Here is a 24,068-nt window from a genome sequence, read left to right as displayed (position 1 = left end):
GCGTTTTTTAATTTGCGTCGTAAAAAACACAGCAAACGCAGACGCAAAAAATACAAAGCATGCAAACAAGGGTAATACAAATCGACCTCAGTAATTAAGAAGTAGCTATCCTATACACTGCACTGCAAAAACAACAATAAAGCCTGGAAAAAACAAACCGAAACACAAAAAAATAGTTGGAAAGCAACATCCGTCTAACGCCTGCATTTCATGAAAATGCCCAGTTGCCAATGCAAACAGATTGATTCTTTATAGTAGTAAAGGTTTAGGTTCGCAGAGAAGTAAGCGGATGACGGGAGCGATGGCCGCCTTGTAGCGGCGCCGCCTAGGCAGAACGACGATAACGAATGAGCGGCATTCTGGGGACGACGGTTTTAAAAGGGCCAGGCAAGACTCGAGCAACGGAGCAAGACTCTGGTGCTTTCGACTAAGGGCGCCCCATTCTCAGGAAGCAAGCTTTTGCTCAATACGGATGAAAGTTATTTTTCCCCCTCCTGGAAAAGGTGTTTGCTGCGCGCCACTGAAGAGAGCTTTCCTGTCATAGTAGAAACCGGTGGCGTGGTTTGTGAAAATCAGATGTGCTACTCTAGCCAAGCACAGACAGGAACTCTAATTCGGCATAGGGCGGCTCGATGCACGCGCACATCTGCCGTACAAGGTGAAAACAGGCAAGTTGGCGCCTTTTTTTTGGGTCATTGGCTCGTCCACGTTGAGCACTTTCACACATAATGGCGCCAATCAGGAAGATCAGCGGCGTCGTAACAGAAAATGCCGTCAAATGGTACCTATACCCGCGCCGCCCTGCTCGGGCGAGCCTTGTTCCAGTGAGGCTTGGACTCAATCCTATAAGCCCGGACCGAACAAAGGTCTCACACATTAACAAGCAATTCCGTCCGCGCCTGCACTTTTTGATCTCACGCCAACCGAAGTTCTCACTACACCGCTCTTCAAATTAATGTTTAGGCTCCATCTGAATAGGGCCTGACCAAGCCCCATTGCCAGGGTTGCGAAGTCTGGGGAGTTGCCAAGCCTGCGACTTTTCTAGACTTTCGGTGACGAAAATTGATATGTGGCGACTTGGCTACTTTCTGACTTCTTTGAGCATTGGTAATTTTACATATTTCCGAGCTCTTCCGATGCCCCAATTTCCACAAAAGAGGCCTTATATTACCTTTCAGTGCACTTCAGCTGTTGAGAGAAACTGAGCAAACCGAATACAACACACTTTTATAGAGATGACGGTTATCTGGCAAAGTTTAGAAAAGGTCCCAACAAATCAGTCACTCAAACACACCACCTTACAGCGCTACTTAGTGGCTCAAATCAAAATTTGGCGTGCTCTTTTTAATATCTTACATCTGATGTCGTACGAATAGCGTCAAAGCGTTCAAACAACGCTATCTCTTTAAAGTGTAAGACTTCACCACTTTACGGGTACTTGAGATGTCGTGCAGAATCGTGAGAAGTATGAATGGCGATGTATACTAGGCGCCGGAATGTAAAGACGCAGCAAAAAAGGTAAAACACGGTGCGAATCAAACACCCCTTCCAAGTAATTCACTTTGCTTGAATGCTTCACCTAAGCCTGCATATTGTAAGTTTTTTGTAGACCGCTGTCGCTTTCCTGCACCACAGCAAACGAATAAAATTTGTGGTACTCTTTTCTATTTCACGTACTTTCTGCATATTTTTTTTACCGCTGTAATCGAAAAGCACTTACTAGCAACGCCTTTTCTGGCTCCTTTTTAAACATTCACATAAAGGTGGCTACTTCCGGCAATTTTACAGCGGCTTTTTCTTCTGAGGCCCTAGCAACCCTGCTTACTGCTCTAATATTACCCAAAAAATATGACAATATAAAGGTATAATCGTTATAGGAGTGTCATGTTCAAACTTCTTACAGAAAAGAACTCATTAAAATACACAAATAATAAAAGAGACTTAGTATGTTGACGTTCTCATGTTCACTGTCGCACTAAATAAAAATTGCATTATTGCACTAAATTGCATTCAGCGATAGCAGTTACGAAGCGTTTTCATGCATAATTATAAGAAAAATTCTTCGCGTATGATATTTAGCGTGTGTTGTGAGAGTAGCTGTTTGTCTCTTTGCCGCTTCATGTAGGATGTAGAATGCTGAAAAGGAAGACGGCAATTACGAGACAGAAAGACTGGGGGAATTGCGTGTCAGCAGACGAGCGGTAGAAAGCTAACGCGGGTGCAGAGAAAGCGCTTACCTTATATACCTAATTCTTAGCAACCATGATGTATCATGCAGGGAACAAAATGTATTGATTTTTATGGAAGTTAGGAATTTTTCATGAGTACAAATTTAGGGATAAGGAGAGATAATAGTATATTATTTTCCTCCTTCATAGATTCATTGTACTGCCACGAGCTGAAGTTTACGCACCACGGGAGCAGTGGTCAGAACTAACTGCTGCGCCCTCTGGCTCCGCAGCGCCCCCTGTCGAGACCGAAAACAGCTCAGACGCGGCCTAGCGGTACAACAGGCATGGCGCTATCACTCGCTTTTTCGCGAATTGCTTCACGCTCCGATAAACTTCATGCCAAGGGCATTTCTCTGCTCTCAGATTTAGTTAGTAGTCGCTGTTTTAATACAACAATATGAAGGTACCGCTCCCGAATCTGTTCGAGCATCCTCAACACGTTCGCAAAACCACTGTGAAAATTGATTTGGAGCTGCCACATTTCTGCCTGCCTGGATAATTCTGTAATAATTCCCTGCTTTATAAATGTAATTCCCGAGGTTTGATTAATTACCCATTAGAAATGACCGCGTTAAGTTTCTCGTGCTGTGGTAAATACCTTCGTAAAAATGGAAAACTATCTAGTCGTTTTGTATATCACCCATCTTAACCATATCAGTTGATAGAAATAAAATAAAACAACGTGGTCACGTCCGCTTCGCTAGGTCATTCATGTTAGCGATAAAGTCATTTGTTTATTTTTGTTTGATCATTTCAAAGCAATTATTAAATGCTCCAAAACCAAGATATACTGTCTTTCACCTGACCTATCACACGTGTGGTATTTTTTTCTGCTGTTCAATTTTGGGGAAATATACGATGTTACAAGCACGGACACACACCGACACGTTGGTCACGAATGAGCTGCTATGTTCGATTCGGTAGGTGTCCTTTGCGAAATCTAATAGGTACAACAAGGTGTGATGTGAACAACTGCAGGAGTTGGTGACGGGATGTGAGGGGTTGTCGCAGCTGAATCACATAGGATTCATTTTATGTAATGCGAAGCCTATTTTATTAGGAACAAGTTTTCCCTGCAGCAGGTGGAAATATAGCCAAGCAAGAAAAACAGCCCGTAGATCATCGTGGGTTAAGAGAAAGGACCCCGTTTGGTAGGCCGTTTTGTTCGGTTTTTTTTCTTCCCGCTGGGACCTTGTTGCACAGAAGAACTAAAAAAAGGCTACAAGCCCAACGCAAGCACAGCACGCTAAGGGTGACAGCGTAGGACCATTGCCGCAAATCAGGTGAGTCCGACCGTTTTAAGAAATAGGGCGGTGCCCGGCAGCGTTCTTCTAACTACGCGGCGTAGTTCCCCTGGCGCTCATTTACCCAAGCGAGAAGCAGTCGTGCAGGAGCAAGTCGCAGTGGCATGCATGCAATACTGGTTGGCAGCGCCCGCGCTGTGCGCGGTCTGGACAGCAGGCGTCGCGCAACCAGACGGCGCAGCGGTTAGTTTTGGTTTCAGCTCCGGTGGTCCGTAAACCCCACTTTATGACAGTACTTATAGAACCGAGCAGCTGGACGGGTGGCGCCACCACTCGGCGTTCCCCTCGTTTGTGGAATAAACCGGAGAATTAAACTGCGCAGCCTCCCGTTGTTTTTGCCATGCTCGCTTTGGTGATTTGAATGCGTTGCTGGTGTTGTGAGCGGATATGTGCGGTTTGGTTGTGTTGGGTTCTCAGACGCAACAACGACTACGCAAACTTGTCGGATGCTTCTAAATTTGGGTATGGGCTGCAATGATATAAGCGCTTTTTGCAGCGACCTACACTTGGTCCCACCCGTTCTGAGTATGAATAAAACTACTATTATTAGTATGCATTTCTTCGTATATGCACTAATGGTTAGGTAAACTTCTTTGACGCTTGTTGGTTTGGGAATGGGCTACATTGACATTAACGCTTTTTGCAGCGCTCTGCGCCCGGCTCTGCGTGATCTTAGTAGGAATAAAACTTATTATTAGCATTCATTTCTACCGCTTTAAATTATCTTCACTGGTTTCAATGACTACGGTTTGCACGCCACCCTTAACGCTGGGATACCTAGGTACGGGTGCTTTGGAGAGAAAGGTACTTATGAACGAGATCGATTACCGTGCGGCCATGGAAATGTCGTGGCAGTTTACAGTTTCTGTATCCGTGAGCTTTGTGCCTTAGGCTTTGGCGAGCCGCACTGACAGCATGGGATCCTGAGAGCCGAAGCGGAACTCCCACGTTTGTATTAGTCGTTTTGTCAAGAGCCAAACCTTATTTAACCACCCAACAGCTCAAGCTACAAACTATCCTCTCCTTCCCTTCCCATTTTACCACCTGCTTGGAATAAATGCTGGCACCGATAGTTAAAAAATGTGGCAGTGTTAACCCTTTCACTGCCGGGTTTTTTTCTGACTGCTCCTCACCCCCTGCCGGGTATTTTTTTAATGTTGGTTCAGTGGAAATTTTATCCTAGTAATGCACCATGACACTCCACAGCACATGTAAAGATATTTATTCAGGATTATCCTATTCAAATAAAAAGGCTTACTAATTACATATAATTACCACAATTATCAAGATGATCTGCTAAGTAGGATGTCCAGCCGTTAAGAAAACCTTCTTGATGGGGAACTCTTCGGTGGCATTCTTCGCTGTCGTCGCTCGATGAGTCACTCAGCTGAGCTCCTTCATCGTTATAACTTTCATCTGAGTCAGAATTCATCAGCAGTTCTTTAATTTCTTCGTCCGTCAAAGCTCGGACGCACGTGCCGCGCTGTCTCACCATGGCTGCTGCGCTCTGCCAATACGAGCAACGCGGGTGTAAAAACGTGCGCTCCATCTGTTGTCTAAAATTTAATTTACAAGTTGTATGTATTTAGGTGACCTCTCCATAGATGGCGGGACATGAACGCAATTCTTCTTGCACGAGTTGTCACGGGAGAGGCAGGGAGTTAGTTTAAAAAGCAACACGAGTATACTCGGGAGTACCAGAGGGTGCGCGTGGGTGGTTTCACGAGTTATCTCGGTAGTGGTAGTTAAAGGGATAATGTCAGCCTGTGGTTTTTAACGCTTACGTATTCTTTACCGAATACCCAAAAAACCTGACAATGCCGTGCCAAGAAACCGAAAACGCGCGACTAGTTGCCTCAAATAGGGGTGCATCAGCCCGAGTCCCCTAGCACAGACTCATTTACAACACGCTCAAAACAGAAGTTAGGATTTGAGAGTCGTGCATGGAAGTGCAAAATTAAACAGCTAAATCATCCATCCTTCGGTTTAACGACGACGATGGTTGAACTACGCGAGGCTTTTTTCGTGCGAAATCGAATGGGAAATGGTCAAACTCAAAGGCGCTACGATCAACCGACAGTCTGCATGTTGGTCAAATTCAAAGCTCAACTAGTGAAAGTTTAAATCCAGAAGGTAACCAAGAAAACCCACACGGGAAAGCTTTGCGTTAAACCGTCATCGTCGTTAGACGGATTAGTGCATGATTTTTCAAGCGTATGTGGAAGCTTGTAAAACGACCGCTGTATTCAGTTGTGAAACTAAGTACAGGTTTTCGGCGCCCTCCTGCGTCTCGTCCTTCAGGCACGCAGGAATTGTTTTTTGAAAAACCATTAACCAAATAGCCAGCAACCATTCAAATTCTTGTATAACAATGCCTTTCCACGTCAAGCAATGACGTTCTACTATCATGCGGTAGTTATTCCGCAAACGCTTCCCAATTTCATTTAATTTAATTTTATTTTCCTTAAAGACCCCCAAATGGGGATATTACATAAGGGGTGGTGTAAGCACAAGAAATAGTAATTTGTAGCCACAAAAAATTTAACAGGACAGGAGAGCCATTACTTCGGCACTGAAAGAAGACGGGCTGGTGATGGCGGCGCTATGGTGGGGAAGGCCGTTCCAGTTCTTAGCCGCGCGGGAAAAAAAGGAGGCAGCGAAGGTGGTGGTGCGGGTACGGTGGCCTGAAACTTGAAGTGTATGACTGGTGCGATGTGATATATACGTCGGTGGGGTGATGTAAGGTGCGCAGTTTAGCGAAGAATAAAAGAATCTATGAAACAGAGAAATGGTGGCGATGCGACGTCGAAAAAAAAGAGGCTCCAGTCCCGATTGTGATTTTAAAGATGAAATGCTGATATTGTTGGAGTATGCGGAATGAATGCGGAAAATTAAAATCACCAAATATGAGAACATGAGCATTAGGGTGTGCGGAAGTAAGCAGATTTAGCATGTTATTAAGTTCCTGGGAGAAGTTTTGGGTTGCTATGCGGCGGTCTATAGCAAACTCCTAGAAGGATGGACTGAGGTGAGGCATGTACAAGTAGCCATAGTATGTCGAGACTGGAGGTAATATTCACGACAGAACAAATTAACTGATCACTTATAGCGATTAAGACACCGCCACCGCGTGACCCAGTGCAATTCTTCCGGTACACATGGAAGTTTGGCAAGTCATTCAGTAGTTCTTTATCTGATATCTCATTAGAGAGCCAGGTTTCCGTAAGGATCAATAGGTTGCTCTTGCATGACAAGACAAGGTTAGATACGACTTCCCGCTTGGGGAGAAAACTCCGTATATTGGTGAACACTGCGGAAAGGGATAACTGAGTTTTGCTGGAGCGGGGAGTTCTGGGAACAGTTTGGGGGCGGTATCTTTTTTTATTGGGATGTGGTTGCTACGATAGTGATTTTACTTCCTGAGAAGCTTCATCAAAAACATATCGCTTTGAATCTATGAACAATGTTTTAAAGCGTAAAAAGAAAGGCACATCTTTAGCTTTGGCGAAAGCGACCAGTTGTTTCGGGCGTATTGAACGCGGCGGGAGAAATCTTCACCTACGCTATAATTGGTTCCTTTAAATTTAGGACCTTGTGAAAGAATTGCGTCTTTGGTTTTGAAGCTTGAAAACTTTACTATTATGGGGCGGGGGCGGCTGGGATCGTGGCGGCCGAGTCGGTGCGCACGTTCTATTTTTTTGGGGTCAACGGCCATCTCAAGGTTGTCACGACAGTGACCGATAACAAGTTTTTCCGATTGCGCGTACGTTTCTATCGCAGATGGGTCTGCAAAGCCATAAGAGATTAGGTTATTCCGGCGCGATTGATTTTCTGCGTCGTCCAAACGTAGTTGAAGTTGGTTGATCACATGTGCAGACCTAGTATTCGCACTGTTTAACGCTTCTAGTTCAGCTGTTTGTGGCAAAAGGTTCTCATGATGTTTTTCGAGATTGCTTATTCTGTCGCTTAATTGGGACATGTTGTTGTTCGTAGAAACCAGTTCTTTTTCATTTCTTGAACATCTGTTATAAGTTTGGATTGACCTGCGGAGATATTCACTAATTCGGCAAAAATTTCATCCAGGTCGCGGCCGGGATTTGTCTCGGTATCACCAGAGAGCAGCAGTAAAACGGAGAGACAGGCATGGAAGCAATCAAAAACAATAACACTGCAACAATGCGGGCTAGGAAGCTGTACCAGACAGTAGTTGCTAGATCTTTTAGCAAAAAGTTTGCAATGACTGTAGTAAGCGTATTATTTCTGTGAAATTAAATACGTTTATACCGTAGTTAATGATGTTACGGCAGCGTTTTGAGGTAAATCTTAGAAGGCAACCCCCTTTCGCTTGGGCACGACGCCGTTTTGTCATCAACTGCCAAAGTCCAGCGCCGCAGCATTCCTGGATCGCCTGCACACACAGGCTTTGTAGGAGCATTTAGCTGAAATATATTCCTTGATACGCCAAAATGCATGCAGGCATGAAACGTTTGCGCGACGGAACGGACTTGCAGCTCCAGCGTGACTTCCAGCTTGGCGCATTCAGCGTCGTCTACTATTTATAATTACTGAGTATGGGCGTAAATTCCACTCGTTGCATGCCTCCTAAACGACGCACCCATGCTCAAGATTTACCGATCTGAAAAAAGTCCTTGTGGTTATCAACGCTTTGCAAGCCGCACCACACCAGAACGACAGAACGCCATGCACAACAACGCTGCGCTGACCGCCACCGGCATTCTACTGACGTGCAGTTCGCCACGGGCGGCGCAGTTCATTGAAGCGACGGTGGTGCCATACAACGGCCGCCCGGTCCCTATAACGTATGTTGCGGTACTGAAACAATGCTCTTCGCTACACAATAATAATGCAATGACGCTACAAGGAAAACATAAACGGGGAGCAACGGAATTTAACTGATGATCGTTGTCGGGTAAACCGCTGAGATAAAATACAAGGATGAAGGACACAGCGCGTGAAAGGAACCTAGAAACAGCACTGTTGGTATTAGCAAATCTTGTCACGCAGTCACTCTTCTTGTGTTATTTTAACGTTTGTGTGTGCAAAGTTTTTTGGTTGAGATGGAAGCCTGTGAAAGCAACGACTGAACAGAATGTTTTTTTGTGAATAAACACATTCGCCATATTTTAGACATGGCTTTATTGGGACGCATTGCAAAGAAGACAGTCAAAACATTTTTCTGATGTAAAAGGAGAGGCATCGCCAGCGTCAACAAGACGTGCTTGGACGCCTTGCAGAACCTGTTGCTACTCCTGAAGGCTGCCTAATAAGTAAAGTGGCGGCGTCGGAGGACGAAGAACGCCTTACCACGGCGACCTTGGACATGGGGTTTTCCGCGTTTTGAAGAAGTATGTAAGCGAGCTCTTTACGTCGTGTATGGTTAAACCTACAAAGTTACATCCAACGTCTCTGCAGCGCAACTGCGACTGGATGTGGATGGATCAGGATTTTAAACAAATCAGGATCGCACTGAAACGCGTTACAGAAGTGCAAAGTTTGTTTAATGCGTCTAGTTCCGGTTCAGAAGATTCTGAATCGGCTACCGACACCGAAGGTCTTTTTTGGTGTTATACAACTCGTAGGATAGAGGTACTGGATACGTACGAAGGAAACAGTATGCCTTCTTTGACGCTGGTGGTAATATTGTCACAGGAGGCATAGGCGGGTAAGGCCGGACACTGCCATGGCTCACGACCGAAGTCTGCGCGGACGACTATGAAGTGGCTTTGTCTTTGCGCGCAGGCTGCCGTATGGTCGTCACGTAGATACTTTTAATTTATCGTTCATAATTTTTCGCGATGGTGCGTGTCATCTGCTATGCTACCACGTAACAATATGTTAAAAGCCTGGCCAGTTAAACGAGAATTTCCTTCCGTTCTAATTTCAAGGGTTTTATTTCGGACCTATGCTAATGTTGCCTGTCGGTGGCAGTTCGCATCTCGCCAACGTCTTTTATATGGATGGACAACGTCAGCACTTGCGATTTATTCGGCAGGACAAGACGTCCTTGCGAAAGAGACGCATAAACTGCAAGCTTGGGTGTAGCTGTCCCTGTATTCGGTTCATTTCGCGCCATATATTTCTGCCTGATACACCATTTCGAAAGCCGCCCAAGAGGCACAAAGCGCATCGTTCGGCGCCGTTCCGGAGTACGTCGACATTCGTGTACCGAAACTAAAACGTTTCCCCAATTACCAACAACATTATTATCTACAACAACAACAACGATCAATATCAACAACAACGCAATTATCAACAACGATTATCAAGGGCAACACTGGGTAGCAGAAGTGGCGGGCGGCAAAGTAAACCTGTGCGACGAAGATTCCCGGGATTCACCTGGAGAACATGAAGCAACCAGGACCCCTGAAGAAGGGCTATTTTTGCCAAGGGGTGGCTGGAGTACATAAACCCACCGACATAAACAAGTAAGGCGGCCACTAATCCTTACGACCCGATTTGAAACGATTACAGTACCGAACTTGCTTGCAGCGAAACGTGTGCTTTCGAACTACGCATCGGAATTTAAGGACAGAAAGACGCAAAAGAGCGCATCGAAATCGACCAGGAATTTCACCAAACTGACCGAAAGATACCAATGATTTCTTGTTTGATTTTTTTTCGCCCACTGGCGCAGCCATCTCGAAGACCAGTGTGGCCAGCACAGGTTTGCGCTTTCGCTAGGCCTGGTGGAGCTTGTGCTTTTAGGATTCTTGCGTGGCGGCCCGCATTCCTTGTGTCTGCGGCGAAGAAGTTTCCCGGCACAGAAGCGGAGTTTTCTGTTCCTAAGCCGTTCAGCTCCATGAGGTGGAATACAAGTGGAGGACCTCTTCAGCAGGGTGTGTGTCTAACAACTCGGCACTCCCCTGTTACGACAGGCCTGTGCAAGGCGTCCAGGATTTCATGTCCAAGGCTGGCTTGACTGCGTACCTTTGCGGAACGCAGTCATCGTGTGGAAGGAATGATCACCTGGGGACTGATTCAATGCAGTGAAGCTGCCACCTGCGCCGCTGACTGGGCTTGATCGTCGCACGGCCGGCGCGGTCAACGAGCTCATCGGCATGCGACCAGGGAAGCGCGATTCGAAGCTCGCAACCTGCAGCTGCCGCGCCTGCGCAACGCTTGGGCCTACTAAAGCAGCCTGCACCGCCCGTCGTTTCATTTGACTGTGCAACGACATTTTGCGGACATCGTCCAAGCGTTCTCCTGCGTTTTGCTTTCGGTTGGTGCCTACCATTTTTACTGTTCTCGTTCACTTGTTTCTGTCATCGCTACTGCCAAGCTGAGCGTGTCTTTTGCTAGAAATGGTAAAAGGGTTAGGGGAAACTAAAGGATAAAATGAGACGTGAAATGCAGAAATATAAGGATGAACTGAAGCAGGAGTTCAAGACTTAGCGCGAGTCGTTTGAAATAGAACTTCGGAATGAGATGCGCGAGATTCGTAATGAACAACGAACCATGAGTGAAGTTCTAGAATTCGCCGGCAAAACTATCGAGGAGTTGCAGAAAGAGCTGAAACGCGAACGCTCAAACAATGGTGAACTAAGAAAAGCAAAATGATGCACTTCTTGCTGAGTGCGTAACTTCGCAGTCCAAAGGACGTGACCTTAAAAAGAGGGTGTTTCTAGTAAAACAATATTCGCGTAAGGCAAACATCGAGATCAAGGGCGTTGCCGCGGAACTAACGGCGAGAACGTTATGAAAATTGTTTCCAAAATTGGCACGGCTGTTCAAGAGCCTATCTCGGAATCGGACGTTGTGTTCCTACATCGTGTTCCATCGTGTGTTCCTACACCGTGTTCCTACACGAAATCCCAACGTGTCGAACATCATTGTTCAGTTTAAATCCCGGCCGAAGAGACACGCGACGCTGGAGAAGGCAAAGAAGCTGACGAACAGCGAAATCAGCCTCAATGATTCGGCCCCCGTTTTCGTTCACGAGCACCTGTGTCCAACGCTGAATAGGCTCTTGGGAATGGCCACGAAACGGAAGTACGAACATGGATGAAAGTCTGTCTGGTCGTACAATGGCAGGATATATGCGGGGCAATATGAAAACTCAGATTTTGTCGTAATTGGGGACGAAAATGACGTGGCAAAGATATCCCAAAAATAGCTGGACGACTTTCAGCTCAGTAAAAATCCTCTCCCAGGAATGCCCTATCAGGAACTCGCCCTTTCCCAATCTGTCCATACCCATCAATCGCCGAGTTAATCTGTCCTACACCTTAGTACGCGTTCCGCACTCTATAAAGGTAGCATCACACAGCTCCTGAGCAAGTTTTCATTTCAACTTAAACTTATCATGTTTACCAGAACATGCTATCGTGACGACTGCGCAATAGGCCTCCTGCGCTGCCCAGGGGGCGCTGCGCAAGCGGCTTCCGGGCAGTACTTCCGGGTAGTACAAAGCTGGGTGGGTCCCATAGGATCCCGTGTTGACAGAAGCAAAATGAGCTCGACTCTCTCGATTATTTTGCGACGTGGTCACCAGCTCATCCCCGACGCGTCCGATCTATTTCAGCGATCAACTTGGCATTAGGGGAAAAAGCTTTGCAGCGCTAAACACGTTTGCAGCGCCGACGAAAGTACCGGGACCGTGACGGCGTCTGCTACTCGCAGGTTCACCGATGGATGGTCGAACGAAGTGAAATTTTAAGTAAAATTTCTAGTTTAAACTAATACTCTGGGTGACAAAGACTTCTCAAAAACAGCCGATCAAAAAAGAAGAGTGACGCAATCGGCGATGATCGCGCTTTAAAAAGCCAGCGAGTCCGGCGGACCGCAGGCTCGCCTGCTGCGGTGCGCCGCTCTTTTGCGTACCTGCACGCTATGCGTGCACTTTCATAGTGCTCGTTTGCGTCACCGTTACGAATACATGGTGCAGCGTTAGCTTGCCGTTTTGTTGCTTGTCTCAGTGACAAAATGCCGCGACCGTCAGAAGCGTGAAATCTGTTTTGCGATTCCGAAATTAGTGGCCGTAAAACAGTGGTCGGGCGAACTAAGAGGCCGCTCGCTTTCCTTGTTTGCTCTCACTTTACTTAATTATGCGCTTGCAGCAGACATTCCCAGTTCGCACTTAATAGCCTAGAATGAGGGTCAGCAACGGCCGAGTTCCATGCAGCCGACACGGCGGAGGGCTGGACGGCAAATCGGGGGGGGGGGGGGGGGGGAGGAGGGGGGCATTGAATGCAAAGAGAAAAAATTCAGCGAATTTCTAGTAATATTTGACAATAATCTGGCGAAGTGTGAAGATGGGGGGGGGGGGGGGGGGCAATTCAACTGGAGGACTGTTCTTGTCTCGCTGTCTAACTCCAGTTAGTCAAAACTGTCGTGTCGGCGTTCAGATTCGACGACCCCTGCACTAGAAAACCAACACAGTCAGTGATGATCGTATATAAATATTCGGGGCCCCTCGCCGTGTATGCGGCTGTGTTATGTGATGTTACAGAATTACACATCTCTGCAGGCAGCGGGCGTGTGATTTGGTGCGTGTTTTGCGTCCTTTAATAGCGCTTAATTTGTTTATTTAATTGGCGCTATTGCCCCCCCCTACTCGCTAGTATACATGTACCCTGCCGTTCGTAAATCGTGCGGCGTAAAACGTTACGCAAGAATCATTTAGTTTGCGAAAATACGAAACAAAATTTCCACTCGTTTCAAAGGCGGTCCCAGGCCAGCAGTGTCAGCTGAGTCGGCTGCGCAATTCTTGCGTTCGCTTGCATGCTCCCGATGAAGCAACCTTTTGCAGTTACCTCAGGTTGTAAGATGAACAGCGTTCCGTGTTTATGCTACTCGTGAACTTTCCTTTGTCGACCGCACGCAAGAATAAAAAAACTGTAACTGTCGTCAAACAGTTAAACCACCCGACCTGGCGATACTGTCCCACGCCGCGACCACCGCGACAGCTCGCTCAAAAGAAAGCCGACAAATCGGCTTCTTTTAGCGGATATTATTTTGTTTAGCCTCTGCAGCTATTTTAAGGGCTATTGCATACAGTATGCAGTCATTTAAACACGCCACAAAGCGCCACAACCAACTTTCACTCTGGCTTGTAATTGAAAACACATGGAGGGCGGCGAGGGTCGTCTGCTTCTGTACTACCCAGAGGCGTTGGCCGCTAGGGGCGCTGCATGTCGCCAAAACTCCAGCGCAGGAGGCCTATGTTGCATCTTGATGGATACAAACATTTTTTCATTCATCGCTCCAACTGTCCAGGTGGTGGTGTAGCTGTTTATTTGGTAGCCTGTCGTCTCTTCGAACTTGTATCTGATTTCGGTGAATCTACATGTGACCATGAGATACTAACACCTAAGTGCAATCAAGAAATTGTGTTGGTAGCGTATCGACCTCCCGATGGAAGTATTACTTGCTTTACTACTTCTATTGAAACTTGGTTCAATTACATTTGTTTAAACAAATTTAGGTACATCTGCCGGTGATACTTCAACATAAATGTTCTCGACAACATCCCAACTGTACTCGATTTTACAACTCGTATAGAATCATGCGGATTTATAAATCTAATCACTTCCCCGACACGCATTACTACTCTACGTCATTGGCTCTCGACCTTTTCATTACTAATCTGCACACGGTTTCCGATGCTCGAACAATTGTGTCGGACATCATTGACCACTGTCCAGTTTTTACGCTTTACTCCGGTGGAGTAAATAGAGAGCGTCGTGCAGACATTGCTACCACACAGTTTGTTACCATCAGGCTTTAAGTGCTTGAAAATCGCCATTAGCTGTCATGACTTGTCTTGTGTTATGAACCAGGAAAATGCGAATCATGCACGCTGGTTATTCATAGAAAAATGTATACAGATATACGTCGCACATTTCCCATTTAGGACGTTCACCTCATGCAAAAAAAAACAAGAAAAAACAAGAAAGCTATGGATTGCATGGTTTCACTTAGAAATGGTAAAAAAAGAAAAATCGCATTTTCAGGACATTCTTACTGAACACTTAAAGAATGCAAGATGCTTAGAAACCGACTTAACGCTCAACTCCAACGTGCTAAAATAGTTTGCTATCAAGAATTGTTTTCTAATATCGGGGTACAATGTCCCCATGTAGTCTGGAACACGGTGAATAGCATTTTGGACAGTAAAAACAAAAGTAACGCACCAAGCAATATAATACATCATGAAAATCTGCTAACCGGTAAAGCGCTTGTAGACCACTTCAATCTGCATTTTTTTTTTCAACTAACCGTCCTAACCAAAATCTGCCCCTGCCAGAAATGCCTGCTCTGGTCCTGCTAGTTGCGTATTTCTTGATCCGACAAATGAAACAGAGGTCTGCCGAACTTTGGCGGGCATAAAAAATGGCGAGGATTTTGACGTTAACAACTTACAGATAGCACCGATGAAACATGGTATGGAGCACATTGCCGCCCATCTTTCTCGTATTTTTTACTTAATTCTTGAACAAGGTCAATATCCAACAGCGATGAAGACGTCCCGAGTATCAGTCTTGTATACAGGGGGAGATAGAAATATACCAACTAACTATCGGCTCATATCAGTTATTCCTATTTCTTCCAAAGGCTTAGAAAAAAAAAATTTTTTTCGGGAATAACTAACTTTCTAGACAAACACACCATTTTAACCGACGCCAAGTTCGGTTTCCGCAAAGGCAAGTCTACTGAAAATGCTTTGCTTATGCTTAAAGAAACAATACTGTGAAACATTGAAAAAACTTTCTCACGTTGGGTTTGTTTATAGATTTCAGCAAAGCGCTCGACTGCCTTGATCACAAAATTCTTCATCATAAGCTGGCTCAGTACGGTATTAGTGGCGTTCGTTTATCTTTCCTACATTCATATTTGCACGGACGAAAATAGTCTGTTTGTATAGGCAGTGATAGCTCAACTTATTTACCGGTTCAAAGTGGCATACCACAGGGCAGCGTCTTAGGGCCCTGGCTTTTTAACGTCTATATCAATGACATCGTTGCAATTAACAAAACGCCAAAGTTTATCATATATGCTTACTATAGCTCTCTATTGCTCTCAGGACCTGACCGAGACGTCCTAATTAAAAATTGCAATGACATTCTTCATAAGCTCCATATATGGTCATAACCAAATCATATCAGGATCAATTCCTCAAAAACAAAGGTCATAATTTTTCGTGCAAAACATACGGCGTGCCAAAACCAAAATATCATTACGTATGAAGGGCAGGACATTGTAATTATTGAATCACATAAAATTTTAGTTGTGTCATTTTCGTCAAATCTCAGCTGGAACTCTCACATTTCAATCCTCTGTAAAAAACTATCCTCTGCAACCGGAGCGTTATCAAGACTTCGGTCATTTCTTTCTATTGAAGTTAAGCTTAACGTATATCATGCTCTCTTTGGTTCCCATCTTGATTATTGCAGCTTAGTTTGGTCAACAACTTCTCAGGCAAATCTGACAAAAATTATCGTGTTGCAGAAAAAATTGTCCGGCATATTGGAAACGTTCCGTACTTGTTCCCAACACTAAATTTATTTCGCACTTTAAGTATTATTCCTGGTGATAAAATGTACTATTTCCGCTTACTGAGTTTACACTATTTCTGATCTGGCATATCGCAGGATTTTGTAGCAACTGTGGGATCCTTAAAACAACACACTCATCCTGCACACACACGAAACACAGATTTATGGATGATACCTCGGTTTCGAACAAACTATTAATTACAAATGCTTCAGTATAATCTTCCGGTCATTTTGAATTCATACAGGTGCGCTGATAATTTCTCACTTAGGAGTCTGCGCGAATACTTTGTGAACTTGGATGACTACATTTGTTGAAACCTGTGCTATCCTGTTTGTACAAATGTGCAGTGTGCATGTTTACTCGTGTAAATTGTTCATTGCTTCCTACATGTTATGTATTGTTACAATGTAAGTGTTTGGTTCAACTGCAGTATCGGTAAAATTGCTGTGTTCCATAAGTTATTATTGTCTATCGTCGCCTACATGCCTTGTAATGGCCTCTAGGGGCCTGTCGAGCTGCGAAACACAGCTTTTACCCCTGGAAGCTTTTCTAGTTTGTTTCAGGAATAAAGGTTTTTTTAATGATTTTTTATTGATCTTTCTAATTTTGTCATGGACGTGTCTGATATGAACGGACAGGCTCGGCAAAGCTTCGATTTTACCTTTAAAGCTCGAGTTACAGGAGGGATTTTTTCTGTAGTGTTATGTTTACAAGCTTTTGGAGATACAAACATGAACAACAAGAATATGCCATCGGTGTGTAATTGCAAGCCCATAGCATAGTGTTCGCTCAAAAAAATTCTTCATCCATTTGAAAGTTTAGCTTTGAAGCAAGAATGCCTGGTCCACCCAAGGACTGAATATGGCCTGGGCAACGTATTTCTCCCTCGTTAATTCTTTTTGCGTCATTTTTAAGGTGTTCTGTATATCAGAGGTAAAGTTTTATTGTGGACTTGAACTTTTTCTGGGTTTTAGTACGCTGCAGCTCAGGTCGTATGTTCACCGCGTAACTGTCAATGTCTTGAAAGCAAAGTTCGAGATATTGTCGCACTGGCATGCAGTGGAAGCGCTGTTGCGGACGACGGTTGGTTTTGCAGAACTTTCAAAACAAACGGAGCGTCGGGCGAGGTAAGTACTGAAAATAACAAAATGTGTTTTGCGACGTCGTTGTGACACACAAATTTTAGAAGAAGAGACAGCGCAAATGCGAAGCTCCCGCCCGCTTCTTTCCCATAGGGAGCCTCGCTCTTGAGGTAATCAAAGGAAATGATTCACCCAAATCTTGTGTCTTTTGATTGGCAAAACTAACTGCACATTTTGCTCCTTTGTCGAGCGAATTAGTTGAGAAGCGCTGTTCTCAGAAACCTTCCGTGATGTCTTGGAATTGCAACATTAGCGCACCCCAATTTTCGACCGGAAAACGCAATCAAACTGAGGTCCGCAGTCCTCAGAAAAAATGTAATGAGTGTGCAGTTTTTGTTTTGTTGAGTTGAAATCTGAGTGCAAATCAAAACCTATCGGAAAATTTGGCCCAACTACATTTCGTTACCTATGGTACGTTGCAGGAAAATAACCAAATACAAAATGTATTTTATATTTTAGCACCCTTCTAACAATCAAAACAATCCAAAAGAAACTATGGAGGTGCAACATATTTGGCAAGTTAGAATTACTCGGCTGCAGCGCGATTATTCGGAGCTAAAATGCAGCAAAAGAAATAAACACCGCACAAGGAAAGCTTGCGTTAGAAAGTTTAGTAATGAATTCATAAAAGGTGGTTCAACTTATGACCTGCCATAGTTATCTCGTGCAGTGCAAGGGCTATGAGATTGTTAAATGCAGCTTAGAATAATTGCGGCGCCGGACGTCGTACAGAATTCTTTTTTGTATGCTGAATTCCTGCTTCCACAAGTGACGTCTTCAGCACTAAGGATTTTTGCCGCACGCATACACTCGATATCACCCCGGAATAGTTTATGGCGGGAAGTGTCAATATTGCTTGAACCTCACTCCTCTAAGTGCGTGGAAAATGGCAATGAGATATCATCCTTAAGTATAGAAATGCCAAATAGATGCAGCCCCTGAGATGTTTGATGCGATGGGTTTAAACACCCTCAAACTACCTTCTACCTTTGTCTCTGCTTTGAAAGCTAAATTCTCCAGCAAACCTTGTGCACATTTGGAAAAGCTTCGCCAACGTAACGAAAACCAACTTTTCAAATTCTAGCCATCCCTCCCCCCGCTTTTCGCGTAAATTCTTGCTTAATGGGCTTAGTTTTCAGGGTACTCTCTAGCAGGCTATCATTAGAGAACGGAGGATTCAACTGCCAATACTCAGGCAACACGCCTCTGCTTTTTGTGCGCTCATGTAAGAAGAATACGTACTGGCAACTGTGATCAGCGGAGCGCCGTTGAGTCTGTTTCAATGTTTGTAATCCTTTTTGTTACCCGCGATAAGCGTTCGATAGGCAATTCATGACAAGGAATTCTCAGAAGTTCAGATAGTTCAAGCCCTGTTTCCTTCCTATTTTGACCAGTGGAACTCCTATTAAGGGACTAACTGCACAACGCTAGCTTAAAATAATCTGATCTGTGTGCTCTGCAGTAGAGCGAAAAATGAGGTGAAAGAGTGAGTGAATACAGAGTATGCATCCTCAAACGCTATCTTCGGGCGCTCTCCCGCTGCGCGGTGTCTTGAGTGTGCTTGATGGCGAGATGGGCATTCTTTCCAGCATACGGCAGACGGGTACGGCCGAGCTGGTCAGCAGGTCCAAGAACTGCGGAGGTGTAATCTTCGGAAATGGGGGAAATGTTGGTGTGTATTGGCACGCAACTCTTCTCTCAAAGAGTGTTTTTATTTGTGGCATGTGTTGTTGGACCGCACAATACACAGTAGTGGTGTCTTGTGTGCGAAAAATGGCGTGGAGAAGGTTATTATGACGGTGTGTGTTTTGCAGTTTTGGGATGCCGGTAGCTGCGTGTCGATACAGTCTGTGGGCGGGGTTGTAGGAATTCCCGGCGGTATATAGCAAGGAAAAATTGTATTTCCGATGAAGGTAGCACGTTGCAGCGCCTTTGCAAACCATAATGAAGCCCATAGACTGAAAGCATTTAGAGTCAGTTCCTTCGCGGAAAACTGAGATTGCGTACTTATATAAATGTTTCGCTTAGCAAGACTTGCAGAAGTCTATTACCAGAGTTCTTTAACGCTTTCGTGCTGAGGAAACTCCGCCGGAACATTACGGTAGAGGTTGCTATTTTGCGACAGCCTTCGCGCGGAAGCGCTGGATTACCGGGGGGGGGGGGGTCAGACGAGACGTACGCGCTGCGTCGAAGAAGCACGGCTCCCTCGCAATCAAGCGGCATTTGCAGTTTCTTTTCGTAGTTTTATGTATTTTTTAATCTGATATGTTCTCGTGGTTTTGCTTACCGATCTAGTGACGCCGATCAGCTGGGGAAGTTGAAGCGTGCAACACCGCGTCCGAAGGTCGGCGGCTTTTCTTTGACTCAGAACTCGTCCGTGTGTGTGATAGCATTTTGACGTTACAGACATTGTTTGGAGCGACGCTTTTGTTGTAAAAGGAGACGCTCTGTATTTGCAGCGTCAGCAGCATAAGCGGCGGCCCGGAGCCGTTCCTAGGGTGTTTGAGCTGTCTGCTCAACTTTACAATATTTGGGGCATTTTAACCGAGGATAAGTCGTCTACTGAATGAATCGGCACTTTAACAGCGATATGCTCATCAACACGGGCGCTATGATTGGTAGATTAATTATATTGCTGCCCCGCTTCGTTTCAGTTGATCAAATGTTCCTGGTACGGTCTTCATTGCACTGCATACTGGAACAGGCCCTTTAAATATTAGGCATGTAAAATGGAAGGGGCAGAAGAATTTACCTAGGCAGCTAAATTTTTCTGAGAGTGCGAAGCATTCGGAACTGGGAGATTTTTATGTGCCCTTTAGTGGCTGCACAGTATTAGGTGAGACTCTTTTCCGCTCGTGCAGTGCTTACGTAACATTATCCTGTCGAAGTTACATGCATGGACATAGCCTCAACGTCGCTGTAAGCTGAAAGTTTTGCAAGGTTAGATCCTAGACATCAGCCTGTATTCACGCTACATGCGACGAAAGCTCCTTCCTTTAAGATTTAAAAATTTGGAGAAGCTCTATGTAATTGGTGCACAGTACTGAAGTTACGTTCGGTAAAGAGCAAACAGGGGAAATCTATAGCGTTTATTTTTTGTACTGCAGCGCACAGAAATCCCGCGGCGCAGATGGTCGGATTCTATGTAACTAGCCCTACTGGCTCTGCAGCAAGTCTCGCGGCGAGGCTCAAATCTGCGAGTTTTGCTTCGGCAGTGTCACAGGGTCATCTATGCAACATATGCCTAAAGAACGCACAATCTCACGCTCGCGTGCATAATGCAGATTTTCCGGAAGTTTTACCTGTGATCTTTATATTAGCGTAAATGCAGATAATTGGTCGCTCAGGATTTAGAAAAAATAACAAATTTGGCTGAGAAAAAACTCACACTCAAGTCAGGCGGCATAGGAATGCTACTCATAGTACGTAATTTTCTAAATTTCTGCAGATGTTTTTTCACACGCGGTGCAGCAACCACATGGTACGTCAGGCTAAATATGTGTAATTAGAGAATATTAGCGTTTTGATACACAAAAAACAATTGCACCAAACCTGCGCAGTGGCTTTGGCCGAGTGCTTTGCGCACCGGTAGCGCGTGCAGGGAATTCCCCCATGCTACACCGAAAAACCTTGCGTGTTGTGAAAAAGATTTCAAATCTCCACAGACTTAAAAATTTTTTGCTGTAAAACGTTTTCGAGGTAATAAACATGGTAGTCAGTGTGTAATTTTATGCTAACACAAAAACGGTGCGATCAAAAGGCACCTAACGTGCCACCACGACTTCACAATCATTCCATTGATGAGTGTAGTTTCCAGGGACCGTTGTCACATTGGCGAAGGCGTCACCGCACCGAGTTCCGTCGCCTTCGTCATGTAATGGTAGCGTGGTCGACAGTGGCGAGCAGAGGTGTTGCCTTGGTGTTGACGACAAAGAGCCGAGAGCAAAACAACCTGTTTACTGCATACGTAGAGGTGATCAGCGACGATAGAGGAACACCATCCTCGCAGTCGAGGTTACAGCACGACTCGGACAGAGTGGCGATTCTTATGCAAGGCCGATCCGATTTCAGCTTAGTTTCTGAAAGCGCTGCATTTCCACAAATAAGAGTGAACTCTCCGCCGCCACGCCTCTTTCCCCGTAGTACTTTGCAAAAGACCCGCACAAAGTACAGACACACAAGAACTTTTTCTTTCCCAGGCTCGTGATGGCCGGCGCCCGTTGAGTCTAACAGAGGTGGGAAGGAGAGGTCTATGCCGGCAACGTCGTTTCGCAGATTGACGCCGCAACACGACCCCGTTCGAACCAGATTGTTCTGAATTTTGCAACTGCAGCGGGCATGAACCGTCCCCTGGAAGGTACATGCGGCGGACACGCTACTGAGTGTCGTAGCTTGTTTGAGGAGGATGGCTTTGCCGCCAAGCACACGAAGCTTCCCCGTACTACACTAAACTTTTAGCACGTGCGCACAGTGCTTCGGCGCGCTGAATTGTATCGCTGTCAAACACAGAAAGAACTTACTACGACGTCACGGGTCAGCACAAACTTTGCTCTTCATTTTTTGTGTTTTCAATACCATATGTTTTCTTTGTTCAAGCTCTTTGGAACAGTTCACACGGTAGTTATTCTCCGGTGCCACCTTTCCATAAACAACATAAAGAACACTTGTTTTTTGTATGCATTTTTGTGTCTCTGAGGCCAAGAGCAGGCATAAGGAGACCGTTATCTTTGGCCAGTGCATGCCTATGATATGTCTGCTCTTCTTCTCAGATCTGTAATTGCGTTCCTTGCTCCAATGAGGAGTCAAACGGCAGATTATCCGATCAGCAACTGAAAGGAGTACGTTGCCCATTAGGCGACAGACAATTTATTTTGGATGAGGGAAGGATGTTTATTTCTGCGACTATTTCATGCGCACTCCCGAACGCTAGCAGGATTTAAATTGGTAGCATGGCTGGTTGATACATTTTCTTCTCAGAAAATATAGCAGCCCGAAAGAAATGGAAGCAGCTAGAATGTAGAGCGCATTAGAGCTAGACGAATGGAGTGATTCCGTCCTGTTTCACGCTATGCATGTTCGGACTACTCTAGCGTTACGTGTTCTTCAAAGGCACAGCGTTTACGGCCAGTAGTGTGATGGAGCTTGTGTTTAGGCGCTCAGAAAAGGGAAAAAAAAGCCGCGAATCATGTGCTAGCGCGTTTCACGCTTTATCTCTAACGATTGTTTTTAATGAACATGAATTCTCAGCACGAGACTGGCTCTAACATTGCCAGGAACGATTACAACAACCACCACAAGGCACACACCTTTCGCAATGATAACACGTCTGGTTATGTTGCAGGTAGTACAGCTGGGAATCTTCTTAAAAGCAATTGCACTCAATGACACTTTTCCTTCGGCAAATTAGATGTTTGAGAATAGCGAATGTGACCCAAAATTGTTCGTATTTAGCCCCGACATCAAAGAAGTTTGAGGGGCCCCGAAGATAAAACACGCTTTATTCCTCCGGAAGACGGTTCACCCGCCAACCATCATAGCGACTTTAGCGCAAAATTTCGATATTTTCGGAAAAGCCGGTTCCGCTCAGCCGCTTTGTCGTCGGGTCATAAGTCGTCACAGAGGCTTGTTCGTGGGATATGCGATGATGATGGTGATGATTATTAGAGGCCAGAGATCCCTTCGTATCCTGGCGCAGGTTGCACCAACCGACTTGCCTGTGTTATTCTAATTATTTGCACTACCCTTCACTAACCTTCTGAATTAGCCCCCGTCCTCCCCCCCCGGTTTTAAACTCCCATCGCTTCTCCCACCTTTCTGTCCTTGCACGCCTGTCTACTACCCCGCTCTTCTGTTCTAAATTCAAATTCGGGATATTACTCTTTCTACGTCCCACTCTCTTCTCTACTTTTCTTCCACCACCACTCCAGCCGCCTCTTCCTTACCTCTATGGCCCTGAAGTTGAGGCTCCCGCTCACAACAAATCCCAAAGCCTCCGTCAACGTCACTTCCTCATCGTCCCGCCGCCGTCGTATCTCTGTGCAGTATGTGACAATATGCTCTACGGTTTTCCGATCCCTACCGCAGCATAAAAAAGTTTCGTCCTGTTGCCCGAAGTTAGCCGTGTATGCCCGTCTTCGCAGACACCCCTCCCGTGCTTCAAAAAGCAATGCACTGCCTCGCGCATAGCCGTAGAAACCCTCCTTTCTGATTTCTAGTTTTCTGTTCTATAAGCCTCCAGGGATATTTTCACTTCCATTCTCTCTACCTAATTAGCCGTCTCTGCTGCTTTTACCTTTTTAACTGTTGTGTATGCCCCACCTTCCCCTACCGAATTTTCGTACCGCTTGGTCAGCTGCCTCGTCCTCCGTCTCTACCGCGCATCCAAGCTCCTTATATACAGGCACCTAAATAGTCTCGGCGCCCATTTTCTTCCTCCATGTCACGTAGATTCTCCTCAAATTTTATCTTGCTCTGCGCCTCCCTTACCTAGAGGACGACCAGACCATATCCACCTGTACCGCTTCATTCGTAGTTTCGCTATGGGCCCCTAAGGCCAGCCTGCCTACCACCCTCTGATTTACCTCCAGACCCGCTTGAGTCTCTGACCTCGTGCATATAACCGAATTCCCGAAAGTCAATCCTGGTACCATGACCCCCTTCCCGACTACACTTACCACCTCGTATTTTTTGTAGCCCCGAAGTGCTCTATGTTTTATTATAGTCGCGTTCCGTCTTGCTTTTGTTTTAAGGTGGGCCTCATGCACATGCGCCGTCCTTAAGCCATACTCCTAAATATCTATACTCCTTTGCCCGTGGTATTTCTACTTGTTGAACTGATACACATTTGTGCTCCGTGTCGTCGTTGAAAATCATGA

The 24,068-nt window shown here is 45.5% G+C and overlaps 1 protein-coding gene across 1 annotated transcript in view; it reads left to right on the top strand.

Annotated features, from left to right (window-relative positions):
• The first annotated feature begins 10,700 nt into the window (after positions 1-10,700).
• Positions 10,701-24,068, top strand: part of LOC144145148 (uncharacterized) — a 60,533-nt gene continuing 47,165 nt past the window's right edge. The window contains exons 1-3 of the mRNA XM_077676651.1: positions 10,701-10,775; positions 17,112-17,178; positions 18,783-18,865. The gene's annotated coding sequence lies outside the window, so the exon portion shown is untranslated. The remainder of the gene's footprint in view (positions 10,776-17,111; positions 17,179-18,782; positions 18,866-24,068) is intronic.

Source organism: Haemaphysalis longicornis, unplaced genomic scaffold, assembly GCF_048455015.1.
Source record: "Haemaphysalis longicornis isolate Haplotype H1 unplaced genomic scaffold, Haemaphysalis longicornis Haplotype H1 scaffold_7, whole genome shotgun sequence".
Taxonomy (NCBI): domain Eukaryota; kingdom Metazoa; phylum Arthropoda; class Arachnida; order Ixodida; family Ixodidae; genus Haemaphysalis; species Haemaphysalis longicornis.
Note: the sequence above shows the minus strand (reverse complement) of the source record. Positions and strands in the feature narration are given on the sequence as shown.